General features: G+C 39.9%; 1 protein-coding gene across 16 annotated transcripts in view; it reads right to left on the minus strand.

Moving 5' to 3' along the window:
• HHAT (hedgehog acyltransferase) overlaps positions 1–16,935 on the minus strand; it is a 607,669-nt gene that overhangs the window by 575,664 nt on the left and 15,070 nt on the right. Inside the window, exon 2 of one of the 16 annotated variants that reach the window (XR_011973340.1) lies at positions 7,628–7,795. The exons of 14 other annotated variants lie outside the window; for them this stretch is intronic. The gene's annotated coding sequence lies outside the window, so the exon portion shown is untranslated. The remainder of the gene's footprint in view (positions 1–7,627; positions 7,796–16,935) is intronic. One more of the 16 variants, XR_011973341.1, reaches the window with a different exon arrangement.

Consider the following 16,935-nt stretch of genomic DNA (forward strand, 5'->3'; position numbering starts at 1 on the left):
ACAACAGCTTTTGACCAAGAATCCTAGAAAGGCATAGAAAATGGCTGAAATATTACTGACACACGTCAAAGATAGGATTTTTTTCCTATGCATATATAGGTAATCTGGGAAACCATTTAGTCAGCTACTGCTTCCCACAAGCTGACCAAGTCCATACACCAAAGCAAGATGTACACTTTGCAGAAAGGCCTACGCAGCAATCTGTATTTCCAACCCCTGGGGCCTTAGTTACATGGAACAAAGCTAACTGGGATACCTAAGCCGTGTGTGTGTAAGAACACTTTCATTTCTAAGGTGTAGCCTGTAATTTGTTTCAAAATCAACTTCATTTAAAGACATTCAGATGTCAAATGGTGTAGGAAGTGCTTCCCGTTCATACATTTACATACATTATACCATAAACATAAATAGAAGAATCAACTGAAGTATCTGGGAACAATTAACCTAGAGAAGAAAAGGCAGGGACTCTTCAAGTCTTTGTGGGATGGTGATGTGTTTTGTTTGGCCCCGGAAGGTAGAAGCAGGGTGATGAGAGTAGAAATTTCAAAGAGGCAAAATTACACTTGATATAAGAAAGAATTTCCTAACAATTAGGGCTATCCAAAATTGGAATGAGCCTGCCTCAGAAGGCAGTGGGTGGAAGCCCTCTCACTGGAGGACTTTAGACAAAGGCAGGACGACCACTCTTCAGGTATGTTGTAGAGGGGATTCTTGTACAGGGATGTGCTGGGCTAGATGACCTCTGAAAGATGCCCACAGATTCATACTGTGACAGGCCTCCCAGGCATGGAGAAAGGAGTGGAAGATCGTAAAGCTTAACCCACAAATGCTCATATGTGCAAAACTAAGGCGAATCTGATTTCTAGGCTCTTAATGAAATGAGGCATAAAATTTGACACTGAAACAATTCACCATCGTCTTTATCATTACCCACTAGAACAAAATGGTTCCCATTGAGCTGTTACACTAAAATACTCAACTACTTAATTTATTTCCCCTAATCTGGGGGAAAGTAGGAACCACAAACAGCCATTCAGAGATGGAAGATAGCTCAGTTCCCAGAAATGATTGGCATCACTGCAGCGGGTAATTTGAGACTGAATCATAGAATTAAGGAACAGACGTTAAAGGTCATCTTGGTCCAATCTTATTTTACAGACAAGGAAACTGAGGCTCATAGTACATAAGTACCTTTTACAACAAGATCATACAGATAGTAACAGAACCAGATCCCAAATTCAGGTCTTTCCACTGTGACAGTCTCCAATATGTTCTTCCTCCAAAACATGGCCACCTGATTAAATTTAATAAAACATCATGGCATTTCCACCTTCAAATGCCTTAAACGGATCCCTGTTGCTTCTTCATGCAGGGAAGCTAGGTGGCACAGTGGACAGAGCACTGGCCCAGAGTCAGGAAGACCTGAGTTCAAATCTGGCCTCACATACTTACTAACCCTGTATAACCCTGGACAAGTCATTTAAGCTCATCTGCTTCAGTTTCCTCATCTGTAAAACGAGCTGGAGAAGGAAATGGCTAACCAGTCCAGCATCTCTGCCGAGAAAACCCAAATGGGGTTGCAAAGTCAGACATAACTGAAAATGACTGGATAATAAATAAATTGCTTCTTAAATGAAGTCTAAACCTAGCACTCAAGAACCTCTACAATCTGGTACCTAACCTACCTATGGACTTTTATCTCCCACTATACCTACCCATCTTACCCAGCTAACCTAGAAAATTTCCCAGTTCTCCAACATACCTTGGACTTACCCACCATTATTTGTTATCATTTTTTTCACCTGAAATAACCTTAATTATGCTTATCTCAACCTGTTGAGATTTTATCTTCAAGGCCCATCCCAAAGGTCACTTCCTCTGTAAATTCTCTCCCAATCACTCCAGTTGGAAATGGTTTCTCTCTCCTCTCAACTCTTACAGTGCTTCATTTATTACTCCCTTATTACATACTGTCTGGTGTAACAGATATTTTAAATATGTATTGTCTCTCCTATAAGAATGCAATCTCCTTAAGGAAGAACCTGGATCTTATTGATTTCATGTTCATCATATTCGACACTCCATCTAATAATTCTGTGAATTCTCACTGGCTGTCCCACAAGCGTAGAATGCACTCCCTCCTCAGCTCCAACTCCTGGGTCCTTCAGTTTCCTTCAAGACTCAACTCAAATATTACCTTCTGCAGAAGACCTTTTCCATCATCTCCCCCACAATCACTTCCCCCTTCCTCCTGTTTCTAGTCCCTTCCCTCTGAGATAACCTTCCATCTACACAGTACATAGCTTATAGGTACACAGCTATTTGGACATTGTCTCCCCCTCTAGAATGTGAGCTCCTTGGTGGCAGAGATCATGTCTTTGCCTTTCTTTGTATTCCCAGGGCTTACCTGGCACATATTCAGTGCTCAGTTAATGCTTGCTAGCTGACTATACCTTTCACAATGCATTATACCTCCAGTTACTCAATAGATAATTATTGAACGAATGAAAAGAGCAGTTATTGAGTGTTTACTATGTACAAAGCACTGTGCTAAGTGTTGAGGATGTAAACAGAAAAGTGAGACAGCTCCTCCTCTTAAAGAACTCAGTGTTTGATGATGGAGGCAACCCACATGGAAGATTTCAGCTACAGTCAGATGAAAAGGTCCCATGGTTCTTAGGGCTCAGTGGCAAAGTAGAAAGCGATTAGTCATTTTACTGCTAAAACCTTGACAACGCCAAGGACAGTACTAGCCAGAATTTTCTTTTCTGGGTCTCATGTGGCCACGGCTGTAGGACCTACAAAAGCTATTCCCAGATCGCATCCCCACAGGGATTACTTCCCAAGATGATGACTGCATGGTCTGGGTTGGAAGTCTTGCTATTCTCAAGGTTCCTGGGCTCAGGGTCCTATGCTGGCTCCATCAGGATCCAAAGGAAAGAGGTGATCAAAGTAATGGTGATGGTGATCTTAACTGCCTAGCATATACTGCCTCCTCTCTCTCCCTCAGGGTACTCTACTGCTTCAGCTAGTATGGTTTGCCTTCCCTAAGGGGTAGCAGTTAGTTGGCTATTAATGGCATTGGCTCCCCCTTTCACAGGAGTGGCTTCCCTGGATTATGGTTGTGAGGGTTGTGCTGGAAGCAAGACCACTGAAATGGGTGGTGCTGCCACTTCCAAGGCTCTTGTGCCCCAATGCCTGCTGGTGACAGTTGGTCAGAAGCAACTGATGGTGGTGATGAGGAAGGTGCCCTTCTCCACAATGAATGACTGAATAAATAAATACCTAGCATGGAATAGAGTTAGACCAGGTGATGGAAAGAGGCAGTTAAGAGGATAAAATTAGACTCTATTCCAGCACCTGAGTCAGTTAGCTTCTTCATTTGAAGTTTTATGAATCCTGAGAACGAGAGACACACCTATACCCAAACAAGAGAGCAAAGGACATTCCAAAGTCAGGCAGATTTTATGTTTGGATTATTCCCATCATTGTTTCCCTCCAGGAGCAAAGGTTAACCAAGCTAAAGGGGCTCTGGTGGGATTACCCCAAGGCAGAGTCTGTCATTTACTGGGATAAAGCCCTTATTCTTCCAAGGAAGGTAGGAAGTGGGGGTCAGAAGACATTTCCACAAGGAGGTACAGAATGTAGCCCCCCACATATACTCTTGAACTAGCTTCTTTCTCAAGGATGGGACTATATTAATATGTCAAATTGTGAATCCCACACACCTGGATTACAGGTCTTCAAAAAAGAGGTTCTTGGTGACAGCAGGAGACCAACTCTAGAAGCCCCTTATCTAAAAACAAAACTATAATAAAATATTTTGTGAAAATAAAAATCTCTGCCCTCTGGAAGTTTCTCTTCCCAGAGTATATCACAGTTTTCCCCTTCAAGATCACAGAATTTAGAGTGAGAGACTTAGAGATCACCCTGTGCAAGTGGGTGTCTGCTAGAGCCACTGAACCAGTTCACAAAAACCAATTATTAAGTTTCCAGTGTGAGCTTTGGTGCTTTTGAAGTTGGCAAATGTTATAAACCATGGCTTGATTTATTGTTTTACTGACTGTCTAGACTTAACAGTGATAGAGAAAATGTTAATAATGTATGTAGATTAAACTCAAAACTGTGTCATAGGGTTTTCCTGCAAGTTGGTTGTTAAACATTTACTAGCATATTCCCAAGTCCAAGGAGTGACACTTTCTATTTTTAAAAAAAAAAAAGTGAACTTTTTTGTGTCGTACTCCTTTGCCAGTCTGGTGAAACCTATGGATTCCTTTTCTGAATCATGTTTTTTAATGCCTAGAGGCAGCAAGGTGGCAGAGTGGACAGAGTGCTAGGACTGGACTCAGAAGGTTTAAAGCCTGCTTTAGACACTTACGAGCTGTGTAACCCAAGACAAACCAGCGGAATTCTCAGTTTCTTGAGAAATGAAATAGGAATAATAACAGTACCTATATCCCAGGATTGTTGTGAGGCTCAAATGAGATAATTGTAAGGTGCTTAGCAGATGTCTGACACATAGTAAGACCCTGACAAACGTTTTCCTCTTTTTTCCTTCCTACATGCATTAAAAAATACATAGGATTATAAAGGAAACAGTTACACTAAAACATAGTTATCAAAATTATATTGTTTTATTAAAATATAACTATCAAAATATTAAACATGTATGTGTTAGAAGAGGGGATTTTCCCTAACTTTTTTGAAAAAAGAGTTATTGATGCTTCTTTTTTTGCAGTCAATAAGCACTTAATAATTTCTATGTACCAGTCACTGTGCTAAGCACTCAAATATACATTCTAATGAGGAAGGCAACACATAAAAAGAAGCTAAAACGTTGCAGGGGGAAGGTGGAGGGATAAGAAGGCACCTCCTCAGGAGCATGGTGAAGAAAGAAGTCCCAAGAGTAAGAGGTGGATCCAGAAAATAAATGAAGGATGCACAAAAGAGAAACTGAGACAGTTCAGAGGTATACACAGCAGAACTTTGTAACTGTTGAGACTGAAATAAGCTTTGAAACTATGTTGATTTATTAACTACTTTTAAAAAATACACACAAACTACACACTTCACATGGAAATTTTTCAACTTATTCCTAATCCTTAAAGGCACAGCAAAGAATCCATAGACATCCCAGAAGGAAAATAGGAAGGCCTAATTCTTTCCAACTCAGAAAGTCCTAATTTCTAACTTAAGATCCAGCAAGAAGTGGTCTCCAGGATGGGTCTGGACCTAATCCTCTGCAAGTCAGCAAAGCCTCATAAAGAACAGCATTCTGTAAATATCTGCTAGCCGATTGATTAAACAGTCACCTCCTGTCAGGAGCTTTCTATTCTATTTAAGGATGGCACAAATATAGCCAATTTAACTTTTTTAATTGGTTCCCAAAAAACTAGACTTTTTAGATGAAAAAATATTGCAGAGGACTGTTATTTCCATAACAACAGTGTTACACAGTGTGAGGTTTATTTCCTAAGCTGCCAAATATCTAGATTATAAAACTTAATTTTTTCTATTTTACAGAGACCTAAGAGTAAAACAGAGCCCACAAAATCTGTCTAGCAGAGTGGCAAAAGCACTGGTCTCAGGGATGGAAGATGTAAGTTCAAATGCAGACTCTAACACTGTTTGTATAACTCACAGCAAGTCACTGTTTTGTGAGAGATACTTGAATTGCTGAGCTCAAAGGGTTTCTATGAGAAAAAAGGTTTTATTAAACATAAAGTGGTCTATAAAGGTAAGCTATTTTTTTAATAACAGACAATCATAGAGGTTCTACCAGCCAAAAAGGCTGCCTCATTAGGAGGCAGACCACCCAGTTTCTATAAAATAACTCTAACAAAATGATGAAACTCACATCAGAACAAATAATGATCAAGAAATTCAATGAGAAACTATAATTAGGGACATCATACATCCCAGGCCTGAACAAAAATTCAGCCAGAAGTCCATAAGCAATGGGAAAGGGGAGACTCAAGCAAAGAGAACACCAGCACAAGTAGAAATGGGAAATCTGTAGGCCACAAAGAATCAAGGGCAGAGGGCTCACCTGAGAAAGCCCCAAGCAGGGATGGAGAACTTGCAGCCTCAAGGCCGCACAGAAAAGGGCTAACTTAGAGAGGACCCCCTCTCTTACTAAAGAATGTCAGAAGAATTCCAGCTCTGCTGAAGACATCTGGGCAAGACCCCACCCAACTGGGAAACATGATTTCTGTTTAGGACAAACAGAGTCCAGTCTGGTGTGTTCTCTCACTGGGTGAAAGAACTCCTGTTTTTGATCCCCTTCATTGAGTTTGGAGTGACCAGGCTCATGAAGGAGAAACTAAAGGACAGAAAACCTGATCAGGGCACCCAGTTGTTAGAAGGAGCTCAAAACTCATGAGCAGGTCACATTCTCAGCTGACCTTCCCTCCCCTCAACAATGTCGTGATTGGGAGGAACTGGGATTTCTAGTCCACTTCCTCATTAAATGCCCACCAATCAGGTTGAGTTTCACTTGTCAGAAAAGTTCCCTGTCAGAAGGTACACGCTTGATTTAAGGTGTTTCAGAGCCTCCCTTGGCATCTTGGGTTACCAAGAGAAACCACTGATTGATTATTGATTATTTATTGGGTAGCCTAATTAATAGATTATTAATACCTGAAAACTTTGTCTCTCAGGGTTTAATTTGTAACAGAGTAATCAATGATAGCACTTAAGAAGATGAGTCCAATCTTGTGGATAAGATGGAAAGATATGAGCTAGATGATATTATAGTTAGGTAGATTCATAACTAGCTGACTGGTCTTAAAAAGTGATCTCTAATCATTCAATCTGGAGAAAGTTTCCTGGGGAAGACACTATGGTGTTAATATTTTTATCAACAATTTAGCTAGATCTAAAAATAAAAATAAATTACAATTATATCATTCTTTAAGGTTCACAAAGTGCTTTATCTTCATTATTACATTTGATCATCAGAACAAAATGTGAAATGCTACAGGTATTATTATCCCCATTTTTAGAAAGGAAGAGCTGATGTTTAAAGAGGCTAAGGGACATGCTCAGAACAAATATCTGAAGGAGAAATCAAACCTACATCTTTCTGACTCAGAGTCTAGCAGCTCAATTACTGTACTATGTCACCTCCCTCATGCAATATATGGATGACATGCTTACAAATTTGCTGATGACACAACAGTAAGAGGAAGAGCTTATACAAAAAATGACAGATTCAGGACCTAAAAATATATTGACTGGCTAGAATGCCAGGTAATGCCAGGTCAAATCTGATCAGATGAACTTTAATAAAAATGAATGAAAAGTCTTAGATCTGGGTTTTCATGATTCACTTACTGTACAAAACAGGAAAAGTAGAACTAGAAGGCAGTCCATCTGAAAGAACATGGGAATTTTAATAGACTCTATGAGTCAACAGTGTAATGCAGCAATCTTAAGCTCAATTAAGAGAAGCATAGCAGGCAGAACTAGATGAGTGATACTTCCACTGACTATATATATGAAGATCAGGGCAGCTAGGTGGTGCAGTGGATGGATTACCAGTGCAGGAGTCAGGAGGACCTGAGTTCAAATCTCACCTCAGACAGTTGACACTCACTAGCTGTGTGACTTTGGGCAAGTCACTTACCCCCAATTGCCTCATCCTGGGTCATCTCCCGTCATCCTGATGAATATCTGGTCACTGGATTCAGATGGCTCTGGAGGAGAAGTGAGGCTGGTGACCTGCACAGCCCTCCCTCACTCAAAACAAAGTCAAGTGCAAGTCACGTCATCATTCCTCTGATGGCATGGTCTTCTTTGGCAACAGACGAACACACACATATGAAGACCACATATGAAGCATTATGTTCAACTGATTGTGTCATATTTAAGAAAACATTGACAAACTAGTCATTGGCTATAGCACAACAACCTAGAATGGTGAATAGCCTTGAGGTCATGTGTCATAAGAGAATCAATTGAAAAATTAGTAATGTTTAGCCCAGAGACAGAAAGACTTAAAAGGGGGAACATAAAAGAAGTCTTCAAGTAAATGATGAGCTGACATGTGGCAAAGAGATTTGATCTAGGATTATAGTTCCACAGATAGAAAGTACTTCAAAGGCCATCTAACCCAATTCTTTCATTTTACAGTTGATGAAACTGAGGCAGCAAAAGGTTAAGTGACTGACCCAATATCAGAAGTCAGTGCTACTTCCACTGTACCATGCTGCCTCCCTTGACCCTACTAGTAAAATAAGGTTGAAGATGAAAAGAGGTAAGTTGAAATGGAAGAAAAAATTCCTAACAATGAGAGCTTCCTAAAAGTGGAATGAGCTAACTTGAGACAAAGCAGTGGGTTTAAAGTTTCACTTGCAGACAGACCTCAAGTGGTATTTAATATTTGTTGACTTGTTACCAAGGATGTTAATTTGTTGCAAAGCTTATGCCACATTCTCACTTTTTCCATATGTGGCAGAGGGAATTGTTGTTAAGGTACAGGCTGGACTCCACGTCTTTGTAGTTCCCTTTCAATTCTGAAACTGTGTGAGTTGAGTCAGCGATTCTTACTCTGGGAAAAGAGCTGGATCTGACCAACTAACAAATAAAATCTGTGCTACAGCTGACACAATTTTAAAAGGGTTTCAAGGATCAGTTTTCAAGATATCTTAAAAGGGGAAGGAGATTTCAGAAAAATGAAAAATCGCAGATTTAATACTTTTTGTTTAATAAATAAATAAAGACATTGTAACTATTAAACTATATGTCAACTTCCTCATTTTATAAAATCTTTATGAGGTTCATCCCTGCATATATCAATGGTATTTTTCATAAAAACACAGGCAGAGATCAGCCAGTTTTTCACTGACAAATTTTCTGTAGCAGACCTCATCTTCACAATTGCTCAGCTGACTGAATGGCATACAAAACATGGGTGTGTCACTTATATGTAGGATATATAAGATCCCACAATTTCCATTTTTTAAAGCATTTAGAAATATAAAAAATTAAAAGCACTTGACTTGGCAGAATAAAATGCAATTTAAAGGCTACTCATAAACAACATATTTCCCATGCACATGTTAAAAATATGAGTTCTATGGCAGATTTAGCTTTGGGATAAAAAGCAATTTCATAGGATCAAAGATTTAGGTCTGGAAGGAGCCCAAGAGATCAAGATCATCTAGTTCAAACCATTCATTTTACAACTATAGCCCACCTAAATGACTTGCCCTCGGTCATAACAAGTAGCAAGAGGCAGAGGAAGAATCTGAGCTCAGCTCACATACTTTGCTGATCAATCTACTGACATGTCAACCACAAGTTAAGTATAAAAACGGAGATGTATGTTCATCTTCACTGTTTGCCAGTATGATGTAGAACCATCCTTCATACAGTCCAAATAGAAAACTATTCCCTAGCTATGGAAAGGGAAGTGTTCCTCCTTTAAAGGGGACATTTGTGCTACAAAATCTCCTCAATAAAAGCAATTGTCATTTAAAAGAGATCGTTCTAACCATCCTTGCAAAAAATAAATTAGATAAAAATGCTCAGATTGCAACACACAGTTTGGATGGGCAATCCCCTAAATTAGTCCATCATGTCTTGTGTGTGTGTATGTGTGTGTGTGCATGTATGTGTGTGCATATGCATATATGTGTATATGTATATATGTGTGTCTGTATCTTGTGCAATAAGCTGATCCCAAAACTGAATACAAAGAGATCAGTATGTATTTCATTTGTGAAACTATTCCCAGTGCTTTCAATGTTCCCAAGCAAACGGATGCCCCCAAAGCCAATCTTTTTAATAGTAAGTTCCTTCTGGTTTGCTATATGGCTGAAAATCATGAAACAAACACTATGATCTCAGAAAAATCAAAAGTGCAAGAGACCCAGGAAGCAATGATGAACCAAAGTAGGTGTAAATAGGTTACAGCATAGGAATAATGATGACGTGAACATGGGATAAGGCCTAGGAAATACATCATTCCATGCACATACAAAAAATAAGAATAAGGAATAACAGATAGAATATCTATTATTATATGTCACAGCCAAACTCAATAAAAAGCTATCTACATTCATTGCCTCCACTTCTACTCTCACGCATTTATAGTCTGGTCTTCCAACCTCATTACTCAACCAAAGCTTGTATCTCCAAAGTTACTCCTGGTTTTTTAATTTGCAAATTCAGTGTCTTTTTTCTTAACCTCATTCTTCTTGACCTCTCTGTAGTATTGGATGCTACTGCTTACCTCTCTTGAACACTCTCTCCTCTCTGAGTTTTCCTGACACTACTGTCTCCCAGTTCTCTTCTATCCCTTTCTTATTCTCCTTTGCTGGATCATCATTAACATCCAACATCCTAATGCCAAAGCTCTGTGCTAGACCCTTTTCTCTATATAATTTTCTCTGTATAATCTCTTTTGGTGACTTCATCAGTTTCTATGGGTTCAATTATCACCTATTTCTACACTAATGATTCCAAGATCCATTTCTTTGTCTCTCACCTGGGCTTTGATTCCACATCACCAATTGCATTTTTGGATATTTCAAATTAAGTATCCTGTAAAGCATCTCAAATTCAATACATTCAAAATAAATGCTGAAATCCATCCTTCTTCCAAAATTCCCTTTTTTAGCCAAGGAAGCACCATTCTTCTAGTCACCCAGGCACACAATATCAAAGTGCTCTTCAATGCCTCTCTCTCTCATCCGACATATCCAATTAGTTGTCAAATCTTTTTGTTTCTGTCTACATAAAATCTCTCACATCCATCCTCTCGTCAGCACTCACATAGGCCTTCAACTAATTCAGATCCTCATCACCTTTTTCTCCCTTCACCATCCAGCTCCCACATCGCTGACAAAGTAAAATACCTAAAGCATTCCCTTGTTCTATATATTCTAATGACACCATATTGTCTCCACGATCAAATGCAAATTCCACTATTGGACATTTAAAACTTTCCACAACCTAGCTCCAGTGTACCTTTTTATTCATATTATACATTTTGTTGTTGCTGTTGAGGCATTTTTAGTCATAACTGACTCTTCATGACACCATTTGATATTTCTTGGCAAAGATACTGGAGTGGTTTGCCATTTCCTTCTCCAACTCATTTTACAGATGAGGAAACTGAAGCAAGAGTTAAATGACTCGCCCAGGATCCCACTGCTACTAAATGTCTGGGGCCAGGTTTGAACTCATGAAAATGAGTCTTCATGATTTCAGGTCCAGTGCTCTGTCAACTACACCACCTAACAGTCCAAAGGGAAAACAGTTAACAGAAGATTGACACTTTAGTAAAGAGGTGCTAAGAGAACACTTGATGGCCTCAGTAAGCTCAAATTACAGACCCAGAAGAACTACAACCAAGGACAGTGAAATGGCATGTAGGAGTCACTACTGGGCCTCTCTCTATGATCTTTAAACACTGGACATTGTTCCCCTTCAGCTAGAGCACAGCCCAGAAACCAGACCTTCTTGCTGTTCACCACATAAAACATGCTAACTGCTATCTGTGTGAAGGCACAGGATTGTCCTCTGCATCAGGAATGCCCTCCTTCATCACCTCCCCTTTATAGAACGCCTAGCTTTTGTTAAAGCTCAGTTCAAATATCTCCCTTTCTGGACAATAAGCCCCCTGAGGTCAGGGATGATTGCATTTATATCTTTGTATGCCCAGTACTTGGAATATAGTAAGTGTTTAATAAATGCTTGTTGGTTGAATGTAATAGTTTGCCCAAGAATAATCAAAAGAATGATAGGAAGGCCTCTACTCCAAAGGGTGACTCTTACTAGAAAGGATTTACAGAAAGATAAAGGATATGAGAAAGAGTAATGATCCAAACAGGCAAAGAAGCATCTTTGCCAGTGAAGTAAGTCACAGACACCTGTCAAAGTATCACAGAGCATACAAAGTATTTTCACTTGCATTATCTCACCTGTTCCTCATGAGATTTCTGTGAGGAAGACAGGAAATGTCCTATTACCATCATTTTACCCATGAGGAACCTTGAGGCTGCCAGCAAAATTACGTAACTGCCCAAGGTCACAGAGCTAGAAAGTGGGAGAAGGAGACTAGGATCCAGGTGTTCTGACTCCTAATCCAGTGGTTTTTTTTCCACTGAAACACAGTTTTACTCTTAAAAGAGGGGGAGAAATGTCACATTTATTATTATGGGCTGTTCTGAGGGCATCTAGGGGGGTCAAGGGGGCAGCTAGGTGGCACAGTAAATAGAGTGCTGGGCCTGAAGTCAGGAAAAGTTCAAATCTGCCCTTAAACACTTAGTAGCTGTGTGACCCTGGGCAAGTCACTTACCCTGTTGGCCTTAGCTTCCTCATCCATAAAATGAGCTAGAGAAAGAAATGGCAAACTACTCTAGTATCTTTGCCAAGAAAACCCCACAGAGTCATGAAGAGTCAAATATGACTGAAAACAACTGAACAACAAACATCTCTGAAACATATCTACCTGCTGGACTTTGGACAAATCATTCAACCTATCTGGGCCTCTGTACAATGAGGGAGTGGGAAAAGACAGCCTCTAAGGCACCTTCCAACCCTCAATCTATGATCCTCTTCTAGACAATGAGTTCTCTGTACAAGGAGCAGCAACCAATCCACATACCACCAGTTAGCCAACTCCAGCCCAGTCCCTCTTCCTGGTGTTACTTTTTCCTACTCAACTGTACCCTAAAGGTTTATTTCTAGACAAATTATTTTGTTTCATGTGAACACTGGCTTCTGTTTCTTCACAACAATAAAAGCCCAACGCATGTCAACAATGGAAACTCTGCAACCCAACCAAGGTCATAAGTTTAAGGCTGTCCCAGCAGAATCTATTAACACATCTGTCCCTTTACTCTGTGCTCACTTACTGTCCTCCCCCCTGCGCTCTGCTCCCATCTCCTCTCCGCTACCCCAGACATCCATGCAACCTGATGGAGGAGGGGGAAAAGAAAACAGGGACTGGGATTCAGTAGCTTATACTCTAGGTGACAATGAGCTTAGTTGTTTTCCAGTGATCTCTACGCCACAACAAACTTTTGTCACAGTGTAAATTAAAAGCAATGGAACAAGCAGACACATGTTACAAATATTTTCTCATTTGATCCTCACCACAAACCTGGGAGGTAGGTACAGTTATTCTTATTTTACAGAAGCAGACAGCAGTTAAGTAACTTGCCCAGAGTTATACAGCTACTAAATATGTGAGACTGGATTTGAATTCAGACTCAGTCCAGCGCTCCAGTTACGGAACTGGTTAACTGCGTTGCAAAGGCACTCTGAATTCACTCTCTTTGATTCTTTTTTATTGGAAAGGTAGCTTGGTACAATAAGAAAAGCACTGGACTTGGAATGAGGAGAACTTGGGTTCAAATCCTACCCTGGTGCCACTTACCAGCTCTGTGAGCCTGGCTGCTCAAGTCAATTCCCTGCTCTAGGATTCAGTTTCCTTATCTGTAAAATGAAGGGGTCAGGCCAGATGCCCTTTAAAAATCTCCTCCAGCTCAAAAGTTACGCTATAATAACAATAACTAACATTTATATAGTGTTTACCATGTACCAGGTACTGTGCTAAGCACTTACAAATTATCATTTCATTTGAGTTTCACCACAACCCATGGAAGTAGGTGCTGTTATTATCTCCATTTTACAGACAAGGAAATGGAGTAAACAGAAGTTAAATGACTTGCCCAGGGTCACACAGCCAGTAAGTATCTGAGGCTAGATTTGAATTCCCGTCTTCCTGACTCCATACAAGGCACTTTAACCACCGCGCTGCCTAACTGCCTAAAATACATTGTTTGCCTGTAAATTCCTTTTTCTCCAACAAATCCAGAAAATCCTCTGCCTGGAAGCCCCTTCCTCACAAATGAGTCACAGCGTTGTTGGAGATGCTTAGGCAGAATATATACCTATGGCTGACACTTTGTGAGGACAGGAGTAAACCTGAGAAATAGCATGGGCCAAGATAAAAAATGCGGAAAGGATTAATGCAAACGCTATACAAAAGTCAAATGGCATTTATGCCTCATTTTGAAAAACAATGTGTAGCACGCAGTCTAGGGCCACGTGCATATTCTGATTATACATGCTGTATGAGAAGCAGGCCTGATGAAGAAATGGGTTCTTAATGTGGAGTCTGTGAACTTTAAAAAAGAAGAAAGATTCTGATGCTACATCTCAATACAAATGGTTTCCTTTGTAATCGCATTTACAAACATTATTCTGAGAGAGGGGTCCATAAGCTTCACCAGACTGCCAAAGGGTCCGTCACACAGCAAAGGTTAAGAACCTCTGATGCAACGGACAGACAACTGTCTTATAGTCACAAAGACCTGGGTCCAAGCCCTGGCTTTTATACATACGAGCTGTATCTCTACAGCCAAGTTTCCCAACATCCCAGGCAACTTTTAAAAACTTTTGTTACTTATCTGTGGAGAGTTTGCACACTGTACACTCCTTCATACCAATGAAACCAGCAGTCTAGACTGAAAATAGTATGCATATGTATGTAGATACAGAGATGCTAATGAAAAACATGACTGAGTAAAAATAAAATGATTGGTTTTAAACAAATCATAGAATTAGACCTGGAATCATAGATCTAGAGCTAAGAAAGAACATTAAATGACAACTAATCCATTTCCCTCTTTTGACAGATGAGGAAACTGAGACTCAGAGAGAAATGACTTGCCCGTGGAGACACTGACTCCATGGTTCAATCATTTGGAGGTGGCAAAGGTAATGCCCTTATTGGCCATTGAATAGGAAGAGCCAATGGCTCAGTGGATCTTTAAAATGAGAACAACTTCAACTCTGGCTCTCTGTTTCCTTGGCTTCTCCCTGTGATGGATGAACACTGATCTCATGAATGTGTCCAAGCTTGGAGGCCACCTTGTGAGTCTGAGATACTGGGAATCTTGAGTCCATTGGTTGGAGCTGATGGGTGACAGGGAAGAAGACTGTCTGACAAGAGAAGAAGCCCAAAACAACAAAAATAAACAGAAGGAACCCAAACCCTAGCCTTGCTAAAAACTGTTACCTAGTGTTTCTTTTATAAGGACTTGTGATGAATTCTTCCTTGAGTTTTGTTTCAGGATCTATCATATTTGTTCTAATAGCACACATTTCATTTAGCCTGAAGTGACTTTCCATGCAACAAAGGAAAAGGCAGACTCCCTACGCCATTATGATAAAAACATTCTCCTTCCTTTTCTAGGCTAAAAGCCTACCTCCAATATAATATACACATATATTATATATATATACACACACATACACACGTATATGTGTGTGTGCATACGTGTGTGTGTATATGTATCTTATATGTCCATAGTTGTTTGCACATCATCTCCTCCATTAGAAAGTAAGTTCTTTGAGGGCAGAGACTGTGTTTTTGCTTTTCTTTGTATCCCTAGCATTTAGCACAGTGCCTGGCACATAATAAGCATTTATTAAACTAGTGTCACAAGTTAACAAGTGGTAGAGGAAGGATTTGAAACCAGATTCTCTGATTCCAAATCTAGCAGCTCTTTCCATGATGTCACCCTACTCAGAGTCACTTGAAATTGTCACAAACATATACACATGCATACATACAAACACACACACACACACACACACACACACACACACACAATCTGGTTCCAAGGGACAGTTTTTTCCCAGTCAGTATAGAGTGTAAGAAAGAGAGTCACAAATTGTCCCAGATTCCATAAGAACAGCTGTAAGCCCAAACTAAAGGAGTCTCTTTGTCTGCAGGGACTGCCTATCATTTGTGCCTAACTTCTTTCTATAGCAACATGGCAAAAGCAATCACACACAGCAATTGCAAACATTTCAGAAAAAAGCAAGAAGTTTCTCTCTCTCCCTCTCCCTCCCCTTCCCCATACACCTTGAAGGCTGGTTCCATTAGGAACTATTAATAAAATGGCCTTCAGGGTCTCATTAGGAGCAGGCCAGATTTCTCCCTGTGCCAGCACTATCCTCCCTTGTTTTCAGCAAAATCCAGAGTTGCATTTTCCACAGTCTTGGGACCTAGGGAAAGGGCAGACAAGCAAACACCTCTGTTTCCACCTAGTGAGTGGGTAACAAGCTACGGAGCCTTACCTTCATCACATTGTTAGGAGAACTGCTCTTCCCTTCTCACTAGACCCTGATCAGTGATGAATCAGGATTATGGATAATGGAAAAATGGGAAGAAATGGGGAGTTTGAGTTTTGGTTTTTAATAAATTGAAGCAAATTTGCATAAGGTTCAACCAAACTTTCTCTCTTCAGCTGGGCTGGAGCTCCCTCTAATGGAGAATAATAATCCATAATCATAAAATAGGTAAAGTACACAGGCAAAAGATTTAAAGAATATCCCCCTCCCCTTGGGCAGAAGTGGGGGGAGGGCTTGGTTTTAAGACATCTCTTCTGCTAAAGGACTTCTATGGAGTGTATATGTGTGTGTACATGCACATGTACACATGCATATATACATATGTGTGTATATGTATGTATATATACATGTGTATGTATATATACATATGTGTATATGTGTATGTATATATTTTAATAAAAGTTCATTGAAATTCATTTTGTTTGGAGAATTTCATGATCCCCTTTGGGAATCATCATAGACACCCAAGTGTACACTGTCTATCACAGCAGCATTTTTACAATTCCAGAAGTGAGAGAGGAGCACAGACTGCCAAGAAGACATCTAAAATTGAGAATTCTTCCAAGTAGATTAACGACCCTTAGCATTTCTCTGATTACAATCCTCTTGGATGAGAAGTAGAGTGATGTGGAGAGGTAGAACAAGAGATATGTTCAAAGTCAGAAGGATATATCAAATCTCACTTCTGACATTTATTAGTTCTGTGACCATAAGAGAGTCACTTCTATGAGCCTCAGTTTCCCTGACATGGTAAGATGGGGCTTCTAAATTTTCACC

Source organism: Notamacropus eugenii, chromosome 2 (genome assembly GCF_028372415.1).
Source record: "Notamacropus eugenii isolate mMacEug1 chromosome 2, mMacEug1.pri_v2, whole genome shotgun sequence".
Taxonomy (NCBI): Eukaryota; Metazoa; Chordata; class Mammalia; order Diprotodontia; family Macropodidae; genus Notamacropus; species Notamacropus eugenii.